At 46.6% G+C, this 16,077-nt stretch overlaps 1 long non-coding RNA gene across 1 annotated transcript; it reads left to right on the top strand.

The window, feature by feature from the left end:
- The first annotated feature begins 1,916 nt into the window (after window positions 1–1,916).
- LOC146058896 (uncharacterized) lies at window positions 1,917–14,334 on the top strand. The gene is made up of 3 exons (XR_014470027.1): window positions 1,917–2,023; window positions 10,695–10,813; window positions 14,230–14,334. It is a non-coding gene; the product is annotated as an uncharacterized LOC146058896 (long non-coding RNA).
- The last annotated feature ends 1,743 nt before the right edge of the window (window positions 14,335–16,077 follow it).

Raw genomic sequence — 16,077 nt, forward strand, 5'->3', positions numbered from 1 at the left:
GTTTTGGGATAAAAATCCCTTTATCAAGGCATGGAGGATGAGTTCCCTGGCTTGCTATTTATGGAGTGGCAAATCTAAGATGGCGGCACTTCCATTTCCTGTGCAGCAAAGACCCTTAGTCTTTGATTAAAATATGGATTTTTTAAATATCATGATGTTATAACATGTACAAAGCATTTAAGATTGTTCGATTTCTTTTCGTTCTTATCAAGATACGATTTCTAAGTTAGTGGAATCTTAGGGTTAGGTGTTCTAATATAGAGTCTAGTAATTTATATTATTTACTGTCCTGGGTGTAGAAACATGGCCGCTTGTTTCCTTTTCTTCAGGGAGAACAGTATTCTTTGTCACCGGAAGTGACTTATCGGACCCGGAGCTCCACGCTCCCGGAAGCGGCGTGTCAACCTAATGTCTGTCTAACAACTTGCTGGTGACCAACTTATCCATACCCGGATTTTCCCAATTCTAAAGACAGTTCTTGGTGCAATGCAGGATTTTGCCACTTGATTGTTGGTGCATGGGCTACATACTGTAGGAATGGTTAGGAAAGATGCAAGGATACACTGCAAGGATTCAAATGCAAAGAAAAGGAGCAGGTCTCAAGAACAGATGACTCAGGGAGTCAGTATCAATACTATCAGGAACACTGAAGACCAGCTAGATGATGTATTTAACCTCAAAGCAGAAAAAAGGAGAGAAGCTGTAGCTAGGGGGTGTGCAAGTTACAGCAGGGTGCAGGGCATCACCATCACTGACCCATGTCATCTACATGTGGACTGCTGGTTGCCTGGAATGGCACTCTACAGCTAGAAGCTCTACTGCAGAACTGCCCGGAGCAGCCATGTTCTGCACAGGCACCTTGCAGCTTGTGGTGTTGCCTGAGGCATCCTTATGACATCTATGAAATTACATTAAGAAACTGATTTTTTGCCATGGGCAACTTTTCCACTATATCTCACTTTATTCAATTTAGATTTGGTGCCCCTGTTAACATCAGAAATCACATAACCTTTAACAAAGAGCATTGAGAGATCCAATCGACTGCTCTTATGGGAATACATAGGCTCCGGCACTGCAATACACATATAGGGCCTAAACACGGGGCTATTTTAGGGCATTTTTCTAAGAGATCTCACTAGATCACTTAGAAAATGATCTAGTGCTCCTTGTATGTAGGGGCTATCCAGAGCCGTCTTTTCAATTAGGCTCAATGGGCAATTGCTCAAGGGTCCATTGTTAGTAAGGTGCCCTCAGCACCCGTCTCCTATGGACAGCAACAGCATGAGCCTCCTTGGCTGTGTCCCTTGTGTTCCCCATCCTTGCACGTTGTCTCCTATGAGTGACAGCACACCCAGCGAGTCCCTTATCAGCGTGCCTTTTTTCTCCAACACAGAGGAGAGGAGATATTGTTTTGCCCAGGGGCCTGCACTGCTGTTAAGATAGTGTGGCACCCCACTGCCGTGGTGTTCCCCCTCTTCAATTTTACCCCAACGTTAATTAAACAGACCCTTCCATGGACTGGGGCATGAAGGGTTAACGGGAGCAGAAGGGGTTAACAGACCCAGCAGTGTCCCAGCTCATGTTCACGTGCAGGGAGCCTGTCATGCTCCTGATTGACTGAGGAAGGGCTCGAAACAAGGAGGTCAGAGGTGAGCAGAGGAGCAGCGTGGCTGGAAGGGAGAGAGAGCGGAGCTGAAGTGCCTGGCGTAGTGAGAGAGGAGACAGCCTGTCCGTGCACTGCAGAGCCCCGCTGACCAGAGAACCGAGGAGTGAAGGAGCCGCTGACTGTGCGGTGATTGACAGCTGTGCGCGACGAGATCCGGGCACAAGGGAGACGTCGCTGCAGGAGCCAGCCGGGAAAAGCGTGTCAGGACCCGGGCACAGGAGAGGCGAGAGCTGAGGAATCTTCATGGAGCACTGATCAGCGGTGACCCCCACTGACCCCAGGAGCCGGAGCCAGTGGACGGAAGGAGCTGACAGGGATCGTGACCAGCCGGAGATGGCATCAGCACCCGAGACTCAGGTACCCAGTCCCTCTGCTACTTGACCTGCACCCTGCTGCCCTAATCCAGGCTGTTTGCGAGGCCCCATTAACAGAGACCCTGCCTCTGGCTACCGTGTAACCTGGTTGCCCCAGCTACAGAATAAAGGCCCTCCAGAGATCCTTCCAACCGCTCGGTCACCCTGTTACCCCAGTAGAGGGTGCATTTACAGTGCCTGGACTTACAGGGACCCATCAAACCCTGTTCCTAAACAGCCACTTGCAGGGCCACTGACTCCATTGCTATTACTGGACGCTTGCAGAGCCATGGACCCCATTGCAGAGGCTATTATTGTGTTGAGATTAGCCCTACAGCCTGTTTGCTATCTTTCCAACAGGGAGTTGCCCTAGGTAATGGGGGCTCGTCTGTCCCTATTATGAGGACCATTAACTGTTCTTGGTGGGACCTTTATTCACCCTCAGCAACTGTGTTGCATCTGGGACTGCAGTTTAGCATGCATATGTATAAGATATAGCGCCACCTGGCGGACATTTTGTGGTAAAGCAGTTTGCTTACAGAAGAGTGCTTAAGTGACAGTCTTATCTTCATTGATATCATTCTTTCTCATATCGTCTTCTTTAACTGTATTTTGGTAAGAGATGGTAAATGACCACTACAGACTGGCCATTGACTATTACTGATGTGGTCATTGGCTATTCAATCCAGACAGGAATATTTATATGTCTTTTTTCTTGTTTGATGTTTGAATACTTGAATAGTATCACAGCAATTACACTACATCTCCTATTAATATATTCATTGCTGCCATAGGCGTGCGCACGGGGGGGGGGGGGGGGGGGCGGTTGCCAGGGGTGCACTGGCACCCCCTAATGACCAGCATTCCCTAATGATCCCATCTACCTTCTCCCAATACTGCGGTGCCGGCAGTGAGCTGGCGCTGCAGTCTCTGTTGGTCTGTCTGCGGTGGCCACTCCAAACATGGCAGCCATGTTGTAGGAGACATAGACTGCAGCGCCTAGGAGACAGACACTAGAGGTCGACATGACCTCTAGTGTCTGTAAGAGGAGCGCAGCGCGCCTAGCACTACTTGGCTGGAGCGCTGTTTACCATGGGGGAAGTGACACCTTTGTACAGTTTGTAGTACAGACTTGGAGCCCCTCAGGGCGCCCTTTGATCTGTCCCTGGACCCTCAAGCCTCCCTGACACCCTGCAGCTCCCCCCACAGATTGGTGAGTGCCCAAGGATTGCTGTACCCACCAACCCCTGTGTGTGTGACCCCCTTCCTTTCTATGTGACCCTTTGTACAGTACTATCTCTGTGTGTGACCCGCTCTACTCCACCTCATTCCTGGTGTTTGACCCCCCCTGTACCCCCCTTCACCTGTGTGTGTGACACCTTGTCCCCCGCTTCCCCCTTCCTCTGTGTCTGTGACCCCATCTACCCCAATTTACCTGGTGTCTACCCCTTACCCCTATTTCAGTGTGTGACACCTTGTACCCAAATACACCCCTTCCTCTATGTGTGTGACCCTGCTCAACCCCCTATCCATGTGTGTGTGAGACAACATGCCCCCACCCTCGCCATGCTGCCCACCCTTATCCCCTGGGTGTGACCCCCTGTACCCCTACCCCAATTTCTGTGGCACCCTCTACCCCCATCCTGTGTATAACATATGGTACACCCCTACCTCTGTGTGTGTGTGTGAGTGAGACTACCCCAGTATTTTTAGGCACCTTTTATCTGCACACTTCCCAGGTCTGCGTCACCCTGTACCTCCCCTTCTATATAGAAGAGGGGTTCTTCGAGTAATTTTGCTATCGGACCCACTTCTAGATACGCCCCTGAAGGAACCTGCTTGGCAACAAGCATGTAACTCCTCTCTGGACAACAAACATGTAAGTCCCCTTGGCAATGAACATGTAACCCCCCCCCTGTCAATGAGCATGTAACTTCTCCCATGGCACTTAGCAATGAGAATGAAACCCCTGGCAAGAAGCATGTATCTTCTGGCATTGAGCATGTAACCAGTGACAATGACTATGTAGGTAAGCGGCACTTATGTGGCATAATATGTAATAGGCATTACGGTATGTCGTATAATGGGCATTACTGTGTGTGGTATTCTGTAACTTGTAATGGACATTATGGTGTGTGGCATAAGTGTAATGGCATTACGGCATGTGACATTATGTGTAATGGCATTATGGTGTAAAATTTGCAGCGCGCCTTCGGGGTGTCACATTGATGTCCAGTAGGTGTTAGACACACCCATTAAGCAGTGATAGACCTGCCCCTCCAATGGTGCACCCCCTATTAAAATGGCCTGCGCACGCCTATGATTGCTGCTAGCCATGGTTGCCCTCTTTTCTTTGTGGGTCCTCCCTGGGGCGTCCTATCCCCTGCCTTATGTGTCTGTCGCGGGCTAAGGGCCGTGAAGAAACCCAGAATCCACTGCTGTCACCTGACCCAGGTACCTCATTGTTAATTCCACCGTTTCAGGGGCTCCTGTCACAATAGCCCTGGGGCTATAGCGATAGAGATGCATGGTCCCGCGCATCAATATCGCCCATTGATTAATATCTAGAAAGCTGGATAAATCTAGCTAATCTCTGGTCAGGGCCAGTGTTCTCACCAGAGCACACTGGCCCAGACAGATCACTAAGCACACAGCGCTGAAACATAACTGAGCAATCTACATAGTTTAGATAGTTCAGCAGTTTTACCTTGTGTGTAGGCTGCTTTATACAGGACGTATAAAAATAAATTTAATCTATGTACTGTAGTCTATTCGATAATTGTGCCATATTATGATTGGTAAGCTACCATACATGGGGGGTTATTTTGGTTCACTCTTTCTGACAAAATCCTTCTTAGATGGACAAAACCATGTGCACTGCAGGGGGGGCAGATGTAAAATGTGCAGAGAGAATTAGATTTGGGTGAGTTATTTTGTTTCTGTGCAGGGAACATATATTAATAATATTTTTACACTGCAATATAGATCTCACTTTGAAGTTAAACCCCACCCAAATCTAATTCTCTCTGCACAAGTTACATCTGCCCCACCTGCATTGCACATGGTTTTGTCCATCTAAGAAGGAATTTGTCAGAAAGAGTGAACCAAAATAACCCCAATGGTACGGCATTATGCATCTTTTACTAACTTTCTTAAGCAAGTATGTGTGCAACATATATTTTCCTGGCTTTGCTGCTTATCTTTGCAGTTCAATCAGCTATCTATTTCCCTTGTCTAACTATCTCAGTCAGTTCCACAGGAAGACTCCCACTATAAATTCCTTACACAAACTTCCTTGTAACAGAAATTCTGCTGACTCAACCAGAGCAAAATAAAATAAAACAACAAATCAATTAATAGATTAAAAAAACTATTTGTCCTTAATCTAGCATTTATTGGTTCATATAAAATGACCCTTAATTAGAAAAATCTCTAACATTTTTTATACTGTATATCATATGGCTGCTAGTTCAGAAATTTGCAACAACTATTATCTGCTGGACAGATGACCTGAAAAATGAATCTGTGTGTGCATGTTAGGGAACAGGGTCAGCTCCACTGCATCAGAAGCTAATGTGAATAACTACATTTTTATGTACGCTTGCCTACCCTCCCTGAATGGCCGGGAGCCTCCCGAAAATCGGGTCCGCCTCCCAGCCTGCCGGGAAGGTGGGCAAGTCTCCCGCTTTCTTGAGGTTTAAATACCGCAAATCGCGGGTCCGCCGAGAGGGGGCGGGGCTAAAATGAAGCGATAGTGGCATTTCTCTGCATTTAAGCCTCGCCCCCTCTCCGGCGGCCCGCGAATCATGGAGATGTATAGTGGTGCACAGAAGGTTCTAGTAGCATTAGTACAGTAATAATTAGAAGGAAAGAAATATATTATTCCTTACTTCATTAGGGAACTGGTAGGGTTAATCTTATGTGGTTAATAGAGTTATTCCTGTTTGGTATGAAGGTGGTTAGTTCAACCTTGATTCAGTGTTAGTAGCAATTCCAACAGAGTATGTCCAAGTCCCGGTTTTAACTAACGAAAATTGTTGGTGGATTGAAGGGCAGCTCAACTGCTCCCGCCCTACACAGCATTACTGGGACTGGGAGTGTGGGAGGGGAAGCTGTCACGCGGTGGGCGCCTCCCAACCATTGGTTTGTGCGGTTGCCGCGTGACCGCGTCCCCTGCCACACTCCCAGTAATGCTGTGTAGGGCGGGCGCGGTCAGGCATTGGTGGCCGGCCGACAATGCGTGATTAGCGTCAGTAATTGTCTTCCCGGCGGTAATGTACTGGTGACCGGCTGCTGCGACGGTGTGCAAACAGCACAGTCAGACCAGTGGAGATCCATCACAGGGAGCATATGCGGGTGAGATAAAAAAAAGTTCTATTTATATGAGAATGTATGCATTTAAGGGATTTACAAATACTTTCCCTATACTGACTAAGGCATCCAGTGCAAAACCTTTCAGGCTGTCCACCATCTGCAATATATAATAATAATTTAGCTAAACAACTAAAAAACTGTTGGACTGTTCCCACTAATTCTTATGGAATGTATCTGATCAGGTCACTAGATGTGTAATTTATTTTATATTCGCCGCCAGATGAGCTGACGTCAGTCAACGTCGCTCCACTACTGGTATCAGACCCAGACACCCCCCCCCCCCCCGTCCCGGGTTGGCCCATTGGAAAATTGGTCACCCTACTAATACCACCCTTTATTACTAATACCACCCTGATTATTGACAGTAATAATGTCCCTTTCCCACAGAGCCCTTTCACCCCCAGTCCAGCACCAGCAGCCATACACTCTTTGCTGCCACTCATGTACTCAGCGCCTAACAAAAGACATTTCAATTTTCCCTCTGGACACAACCACTGCTCTGCCTCCTGGGGGCATCACCAGGTCCTCCTCGCTAATACAAGCCTGTCGCACTGGCCATACCTCACCCCTTCACCCCTCCACCATAGTACTGTCCTCAGATGCCAGGTCCCCCCTGGAAGTTAATGAGGTTGCTAAGCTACAGAAATGTCTGCTACTGGGAGGTAAGTACTCGTTCCTATCATAGCTGTTCACGTTGTAGTATTGATTCATGGGTAACAGACAAAATAGTGACAGCCGGTGTGATTTAGGAGTAACAGGGCCCAAGAAGGGGAGGAGTCATGACTGGAAAGGGGAGGAATCATGACTGAAAAGGAGGAGTGTCAAATTTAACAGTAAACCACCACCCCTAGAAGAAAGGTCTAGATCTGCCCCTGCCCTAACAAAGGCTCCAGCTGACAGACCCTGAAAATCCAGGTATTACCCCATGATAGAAAGACCATCACCTGCATACCCAGGGATAATCTAATTCAGATGATACATGAAGGGAGCACTTGAGTTTACTTCAACATTAAATTGTAGGGATAAAGTACAATGCTTATGAATGGGTAAGCATGTCTGTCAAGATTATTGAGGAAGAATGGAAAGATTATGTTCCTCTGTAGATACCCACTGTTTAGAGCCTTTTCTATGGTCCATTCTAACACCCAATTTAAAATAACAGTATGGTATTAACTGAATGCTATAATTTAGTTTTTCATTTATATACAAACATCAAGCTTTAGATAGGGTCAGGGGCGGATTGGCCTGGCGGGAAACCGGGCCATTTTACAGTGGGCTGGCCCAAAAGGGACCAGAATGGGCCTCTTTTCCCCCTGGCAGGGCCGCGGACTGCAAAGCGATCTTAGCGGTTATCAGCCGTGACCAGCGTTTTGCCCACAACAAAAATGGCTGGGACCGGCTATGCCAAAAGTCAAAATGGGCACTGGATGGCTGCTACGCATGTGTGGCTGCACGCAGCTCCTCCCACGATGCTTTGTGGTGTGAGCGAGTCGTGATCCCCAGTAGGCAGCGCAGAAGATTTTCGTGTGGCTGGGGATCAACTGCATAGGCGGTGCCGGTGCTTGGACAGGAAATCGGCAGTGTGAGATAGAGGGTATCTGAGCACAGAGGGTACATAATGATAAAATAAATATATAAAACATTGTAGCAGTGGTATATATAAGAAAACAAACAGGAGCGCTCCATAGTGCATATATCAGATGTATCAAAGATTTATTTCATTTAAAATACACTCTCATGTGAGGTATAAAATCACATACCAAGTCTGGCGGTTAACACAACCGCAGCGTAAACATGGAGAACAGCATAAACATGGAGAACTGCACACCGCAGTTCTGTTGGAGTGGTTAAACTCTCATCCAAGATCGACGCTAGGCCACGTGGCCTAGCGTCGATCTTGGATATGAGGTGTACACCTCATATCGATCTGAGGAAGCCGCTGAAACCAAAAATGGAGGCGGGGAAACGCGTTATCGCTGATTGCTCCATTCAAGATTTATTTGTTACCTGCTCTCTGGAATATAAGGAGACTCTCTTGAGGCACCTGGATACAAACCAAAAGGAGCTATACCATCTAGCTCTCCACAGCTTGCCCAAACAGCATTGTGTAGCTGAAAAACCAAACTTATACAATCGGGGTTTCTGCGAAACGAACAGGACCTAAGAGAGAGACCACACTTATGTCTGGCCAGACATACCAGGACTGGTAACATTATTACCATTTATTACCAAAAAATGTTTTTCATTCTTTATTCACTGCATCCTAACATTACTAACCTGCATGCTATCCACTAAGGAAATGGATAAGGACTATTAACATCTACTGCAAGGCATTTTAATAACATAACCTAGCTGCAAACTGTGAAATTTGATTGATTTTTTATGCTATATATTTGTGTATAATATTATTTATTTCTTTGTTACCTATTTTTTATTTTTCATTTTAATTCTTCACTGGCCAGTGATTTTTTTTAAATAAAATAATTATTCATATACTAGAAAAAAAGAGAGAAAAAATAAAAATAAAAATCAAGAAAAATGATGACCAATTATACTAAATGCATATGTGTCCTAGCCAAAAGAAGTCCATTTTCTAGAGAAAAACATTATATGCAATAACTTCATTGAGTCCACATGGGGCTAATGTCCCCAAATCATAACTCCATTTAGCTTCACGTTGGTGTAATTTTCTTTTGCGGTCACCACCCTGACATAAATGTGGTATATGGTCGATCGACATACACCTCAGGATGGTTACAGAATGTCCCATTTGCAAAAAAATGTTTTGTCACTGGTTTATCGGACCTCTTAAGGCCCCCACACACAGCACAATTTTCAGGCATTTTCTGAGCGATTTTACTAAATTGCTCAGAAAATGCCTGAAAATGCATGTAAATCGCTGTGTATATAGCCCACACAGCGATTTACATGCGCGCACCCGCCGTTCTGAATCTGTCCAAGATTCAGAACGGACGGGCTGTACAATTCATAGCAGTCACTCAAAAAGCTCCTGCTCATCTCCCGCATGTGTGGCTGCGGGCAGATGAGCAGGGCTGTTCTGAGCGACTGAAGCCCCGCTGAACGCCGCCGCTGCACCTGAGAGTCCGGACACCACCGCCGCCGCTGATCCCGATGACAGGCACCGCTGGAGACCACCGCCGGAGACCACCGCTGAGCCGATGACGTCACACCGCCGGAGACAGCCCTCCTGATGACGCCGCGGGACAGAGCCGCGATGCTGGACTCCAGAGTAGGTAAGTATATATATATTTTTTCCCACTGTGCCACCAATGTTTGGGGGGCGAATATCACTATACCACCAACGTAATATCTTTAATTATCTCCATCCTGGGGTGGGGGACTCATTCCTATATCCACCAATATATACCACCTTTATTTATATATATATATATATATATATATATATGTATATATATATATATGTATGTATATATATATGTATATATATATATATATATATATATGTGTGTGTGTGTATATATATATATATATATATATATATATATATATACAGTGCAGTTTGATGGCATGTGCGGCGTGACAGTCGTGACAGATTTGAAATCTCCCATGCTGAATCTCCCAATTTGAATCTCTGACACAAATCTCTCTGTATGTGGCTCATTGTCTGAAATGAGCCACAAGAGTGAAATCTCTTGTGCTGAATCTCCCGTTATGTATCTCTGGCACACATCTCTGCGTATGTAGGGCCCTTAACTCTCAATTACATTGAGCTCCTGAGGAGGCCAGGGTGACTTATCCAGGGAAATGCATTGAGCTATTTCCATTCACTCCCAACTGGAATCTATACCACAACTGGCTGTGATTCCTGAGAATTCACCGTTTCACTGGACGCTGCATTTGGGACATTTGCTTTGCCCAGCATACAAAATGGCAATCCTTCTCAAGGATTCCCTAGCCCTCCATAATACAAGTGCACTTTAATGAGGACTCAGAGGATACGTTTGGTAATATGGGACATTCTATCATATTTCCCATTCCCTCTGGACCTTACCAACCAGCACATCATCACAGAATGGTAATATAAACTTTATTTACAACCCAGTTGGGACTGTGTGACCTCACAACATTCTACAGCAAATACAGCTCGAATTGAACAAGCAATTTTAACTTTTTATTTTTTTTGTTTTTCATATACTGTTTTGAGACTCTTTATGAGGTTATATATAATGTATTTGATAATACTTTTTTATGAGAACCGTCTTGTATTCATTCAGCCAGTGGTTGCACCTTTTTTTCTTTTCTTGATCCTACTACCATAGGGGAGTGACTACATGGTGCCAGCTGCTGCTAATTGCGCAACACACATTTTAAATTTTCACAAAGTGCCTGCTGAATTGACAGGCAATGGTTTGCCATTCTCTCCCTGAAGCATCGTGTGGTAAGTCCCACATAATAGAGACCACATGGACAGGTCAAGATGTAAATCACATAGGATGCTGTACAAGAGAGTCTGGGTGACATTTATTAGAGGTCGATGTTGGGTTTTTGGCTATTTTTATCGCAAAAACTTCCGTTATCGCATTTTTTCCCCAAATCGACTACTTAATGGGTGGCGATTTGCGGCAGAAATCGCACTTTTTGACGCTAATTCGCACTTTCTGAAGTGGCGATTTCCAACATCGCATCCAGATGTTTTCCCATTGAAAAAGATACAAATTGCTAATTTAATGTCTGCCGCATTTGGAAATCGGCAGCAAAATGCGATTTTTTTCCTAAAAAAAATAGACCAAGTAGAGGGTGGCGATTTGCTCAAAATCGCCAGCGTTTGAGCATAGAAAAGGTTAAATCTGTCACAGGTGACACACATAGCAATTACTAAATGCCCTACACATACTCCCACATGATTATGGACACCTGTGAGGCTGTTTGAGATGGAGATTTTGCAGAGTGGACTGGAGGTGCTAGTGTGTGAGCTGGGGCGTTTGGAGGAGCTACGCAGGAGGGATGATGCTGCCCACCAGATCCAGGTACCCTGATAACTCCGTGCTTCTCGTTTGTACCGTGCTAGGGTGTACCTGGACTCCCTCTCTGATCAACAGGTAGTGGACATGTTTAGGTTGATCCGACAGAACCTGTTGAACTTATATGAGCAGGTGAGAGATGATTTGGACCCTTGTGGGGGGGCCAACTATGCAGTGTCTGGGCTGCAGAAATTAATGTGTGCCCTCCACTTCTTTGCCACAGGCTCCACTCAGTCTGTGAGCTCATGGGCCTTGGGGGTGTCACAAGCCACTTTCTCTAAACATTTATCTCAGGTGTTAAATGCATTAAAGAAGCTGTGGCGCACATATATCACATTCCCACGTTGTGAGTCCGAGTGGCAGGACCTGAAGGTGGCATTCTATCGGCTCTCAGCATTTACAAATGTGCTGGGAGCCATAGACTCACCAACATTGGGATTCGGACCCTGCACGTGAGGAAGAATGTCTATGTGAATCGCAGGGGCAGACATTCCCTCAATGTGCAGGTGGTCTGCGATGCCAACCTCAGAATTCTCAGTGTGGTTGCAGGCTATCCCCGGAACTGCCATGATGCCTATATCCTGCGGCACTCAGCTCTCTGGGACCGTTTCCACAACCACACCATGTCAGAGGGCTGGCTACTTGGTAAGTCACTTACCACTGTTTACATGATGTTTGCTAACCTATGTCTTTCCCTTTAACATCCATGTGTGTAACCTTATATTAAAGAGTCATTTTTGTTGAATTTGTTTATACCAGCCTGAACAATATAGTCTAGCCTGCTACTATTATGTGCAAATTACCCACATGATATGTGACCACACAAATCCCTTTACATGTTAGGTGACTCAGGATATGGGTGTCATTCATGGCTCATGACACCTCTGCGGAACCCACAAAGCCCTGCACAGCACCGCTACAATGCTGCACATATTGCTACCCGCAATGTAGTGGAACGCACCTTTGGGGTGCTGAAAAGCAGATTTCGGTGTTTGGACAGGTCAGCAGGTACACTACTATACCTCCCAGCCAAAGTTGTTTTGGTTGTCCAGGTTTGCTGCATGCTGCATAACATAGCTTTGGGTCAACCAAATTATGTAGATGTGGCCACTGCAGCAGTTGTGCAGGAAGCTCAAACTACTGATGTTGTAGTGCGAAGTACGCGGAGGGGGAATGTGGTTCGTACACAGATGATACTTCAGCATTTCACAGGTAAATTTGTTGTGTGCAATGAATAGTAAAGGGGAACCTTTAACACACATGTAACCCCCAGTAAATCAGGGGTTAACAAGGACCCCAGCACACGACATCACAAACCCTGACAGGGTTAAACATGGTGAGGACCAGCAGGTGAGTGACAGGTCAGTGCTGTCACTGATAGGAGGATTTGGCCGGAAGGGAAGGGTCTAGAAGAAGGAGGCAGAACTCACGTGAAGGAGGTGGATGAAGCGTGGCCAGAGAGGCATGGTGGAGGAGAACAGCGCGTCTGGGCGCCGAAGACAGCAGAGCGACCCTGACGCAGCGGTGACCCCGCCGACCTTTCAGCTGAACGGGCGCCGGGTAAGAGAGCAGAGACACGGCGCACCATGGAGGAAGCCGTGTGAGCGGTGCACAGTGCAGCAGTGACCCCCGCCGACCCCTGAACTGAGCCGGCGCTGGGAGAGAGAGACGCCACACAGGCAGAGACATGGGGCACAGGACAGCGCTAAGTGCGCCGTCACTAAGTGAGGCCAGCGGCTCAACCCCAAGCAGCAGCAGCGGGGAGCACAAATGCAGGGATGACAGGGTCCCCGATCAGAGCCCAGCAGTACAGAGCGGGGGAACTACAGAGCCCAGCAGGCTAGAGCCTAACAGCGACAGAGGCCATGAGATTGAGACCGGCTGGAGCTGGCACCCGCAGCAGATACATGTAGATCATTCCACCCTGTACCCACACTACCAGCCCAACCTAGCCGGCCCGCAGGGTACATTATCCGCCCAGAGACATGTGAACATCCCCTGCCCACATGACTGTTTTGTACCAGCCAGCATTCCTGTGTAGCTGATTGTGGCAATGCTCTGCGCCCACACTAGCAGTCCCCGGAGGGTACACAGCGACTGGCGAAGACTTACTGGCCCCAGCCGGAGTCAGGATCACCCAAGCCTTCTCCAAGACCTCCCCTTCACTGTCCTTACCCATTGCTCATAGCAGCCTCCCAGAGTTGCCACTGTAGTGGACTTGGTGTAACCCCCTGGATAAGCCAGGACAGTTTATCAGGACTTTTGATGGTTCCCTATTTCCCCTTTAAAGCACAGTTAATGGAATACTAGTGCCACCCGGTGGCCATAGGAGAACGGCACAACCCCATTGGATTTCGAAGGAGGAAAACCTTTTATAGTCAACAGGCGATACCCTGTCAATTCTGAGTCTGGTATAAGCTCTGTCTAGGACTGGCCGGCCTTAGCGATAAAGAGTGTACCCGGGTACTTAGATCTAGTTTATATAGTGATATTATGCTAATTTTACAAAAGCATGCTTAGTGTTATACAGTGTGGTGATGCTCATTCATAGTCGGCAGTATTACTGCGTTCAAGTGTAAACGATTGTATCTAGCCAGCCTGTGACATATCTGGTCTAAATCAGTAAGTAGCAGTATTGGTCCTTTCAAACCGCAGTGATATCCCGAATGCTGAATGACCCAGGGTTACCGGTAACTCCATTATCCTGTTATGGTATGTTGCGTTTGTATGTACATTGCTGAGTTTATTGTTGAGGTATATGTATACCGTGAATTGCGTTGCACTTATAGTATTGTGATACTATTGAACTACTGTCGTTTTTGTGTGAGGGAAGGCTGACGTTCCTAGTGGCCGTCTGAAGAATAAAAGGTCAAAGTTATACCTGTGTCGCCTGGTCTGTATTGCCCATCCTACAGAAACGAGAAGACTCCTGGCCGGTTACGGAGAGGGGTGGAAGAACCGGTTGTCATTGTGTTAAGTAAGTAATAATGGCCAACACCTGCAAGCTGCCACAACACAGCATACTTTATGCCTGGCAACATGATAACACCTATAACAATGTAATGTAAGTACTGTAGTTTTTTCTTTGCACAAATTATTGAAAATGCTAATTAACATAGGGTTAATGGATGGAGGTGACATGGATCATTGATCTGAGGTGGTTGAAATTTACCAAAACAAGTGGCGGCTACATACAGTATGCAATTCCCAATGCTTTTCCCCCTCAAATGTCACTATTTCCTTAAAATTTCATGACAAATAAGCACACACAACCCAAAGTCCCGTGTCTGCTAAAATGTCACTATTTGACAATACATAAAAGTACAGTGTGGGTAATCATTTGTAAAGAATGACAACAAGTGTGCTGGATGCAAATAATTTTTACTTGCTGAAACATTTATGCATAGCCCATACCATAAAAAATTAACATTACCATTCACTGCATGAGTGTGGTAAAAAAAACAGCACATGATGCATGTAAATGCACACAACATTAATCATTTTTCCCTGGAGCCCGGGTATTAGCACTCTTAACACTAGTGGCACCACCACCCCTAGTACGGATACTACGATGTGGGTGAGTAGTGGGGGACCCACTCATGGGTGTGGAGGACACACTACTACTTTGCATAGATGTGGTTTGGTGCTGACCTAACAAACTAGTTGCACGGTGGCGTTCCATCGGAGCTCCGGAGGACGCTGTAACAACTAACAGCTTCCCTGACAGCAAGACACCTCCGGACGCACCAGCCGCCGTCGGAACACCTCCTGACCCGCCCGAGCTAGTTTGCAGAGCCGGGGAGGGAATATTTCCCCTCCTGCAGGCTGCGACGTTCGAGGCCTGCCAGCAGCGCCCGCCATCTTGGAAGGCGCGGCCCAGACGAAGTGCGCAGAGACGGACCCCCTCTCCCCAGAGAACACCTTAACACCCAAACAGCGTCCATTGGAGATTAATACCGCCAACTGGACCCTCAACGGTGCCAGACGGATACAGCTAAGGTACCGCACAATACCCCTATCACAGCTGGAAGGGGCAGGGGCACGATCACAACGATAGTTATCCCTTAACCAGGAAATATATACGATCCCTGCTGTACAGTGAGACCAATTAAGTGTGGTGTCATATTCAGTCAATAAGAAAAAAGGGAATCATATCTCTTTCTCTCACAGGCACAATCTCCCTTACAGCCTTAGTCCTGTATAACACCCCGCAATAATATAGTAGGCAGCAAAAGTAAACCTGCACAATAACTTATATACAGAGAAGATCACTGCCTGCAGCACTGAAGGACAATAGAGACTGGCTGGCACCATACCCAGGCATACACCTGTGGGACACCATTGAGGGTCTAGTACCAATCTTCATAAATAAGGGTGAATAATTTATTATACAAGACTAATAATATAGTCATGGATTAAACAACAACCCATTAAGCTCCCATTCGGATAAGGCCTCGGTTGTATACAGTTCACAACATTGATACCGACTGATACCTATATCATTTAAACCCCCCCAAACGATATCGAAATGGACAGAATTAAATCAACCCCACTGCCTCAGCGCTCAGCACAACAGAGCGGGATACAGGTGAAAAGAGGCCCTGGGAGTTCAAAAACCTCTGAAACAGAGATGCATCTCCCCGCACAGAAAAAAGCCACCCCAGATAACCAAGAGGAAGAA

The sequence above is a fragment of the Crinia signifera genome, chromosome 2, assembly GCF_055691185.1.
Source record: "Crinia signifera chromosome 2, ASM5569118v1, whole genome shotgun sequence".
Taxonomy (NCBI): Eukaryota; Metazoa; Chordata; class Amphibia; order Anura; family Myobatrachidae; genus Crinia; species Crinia signifera.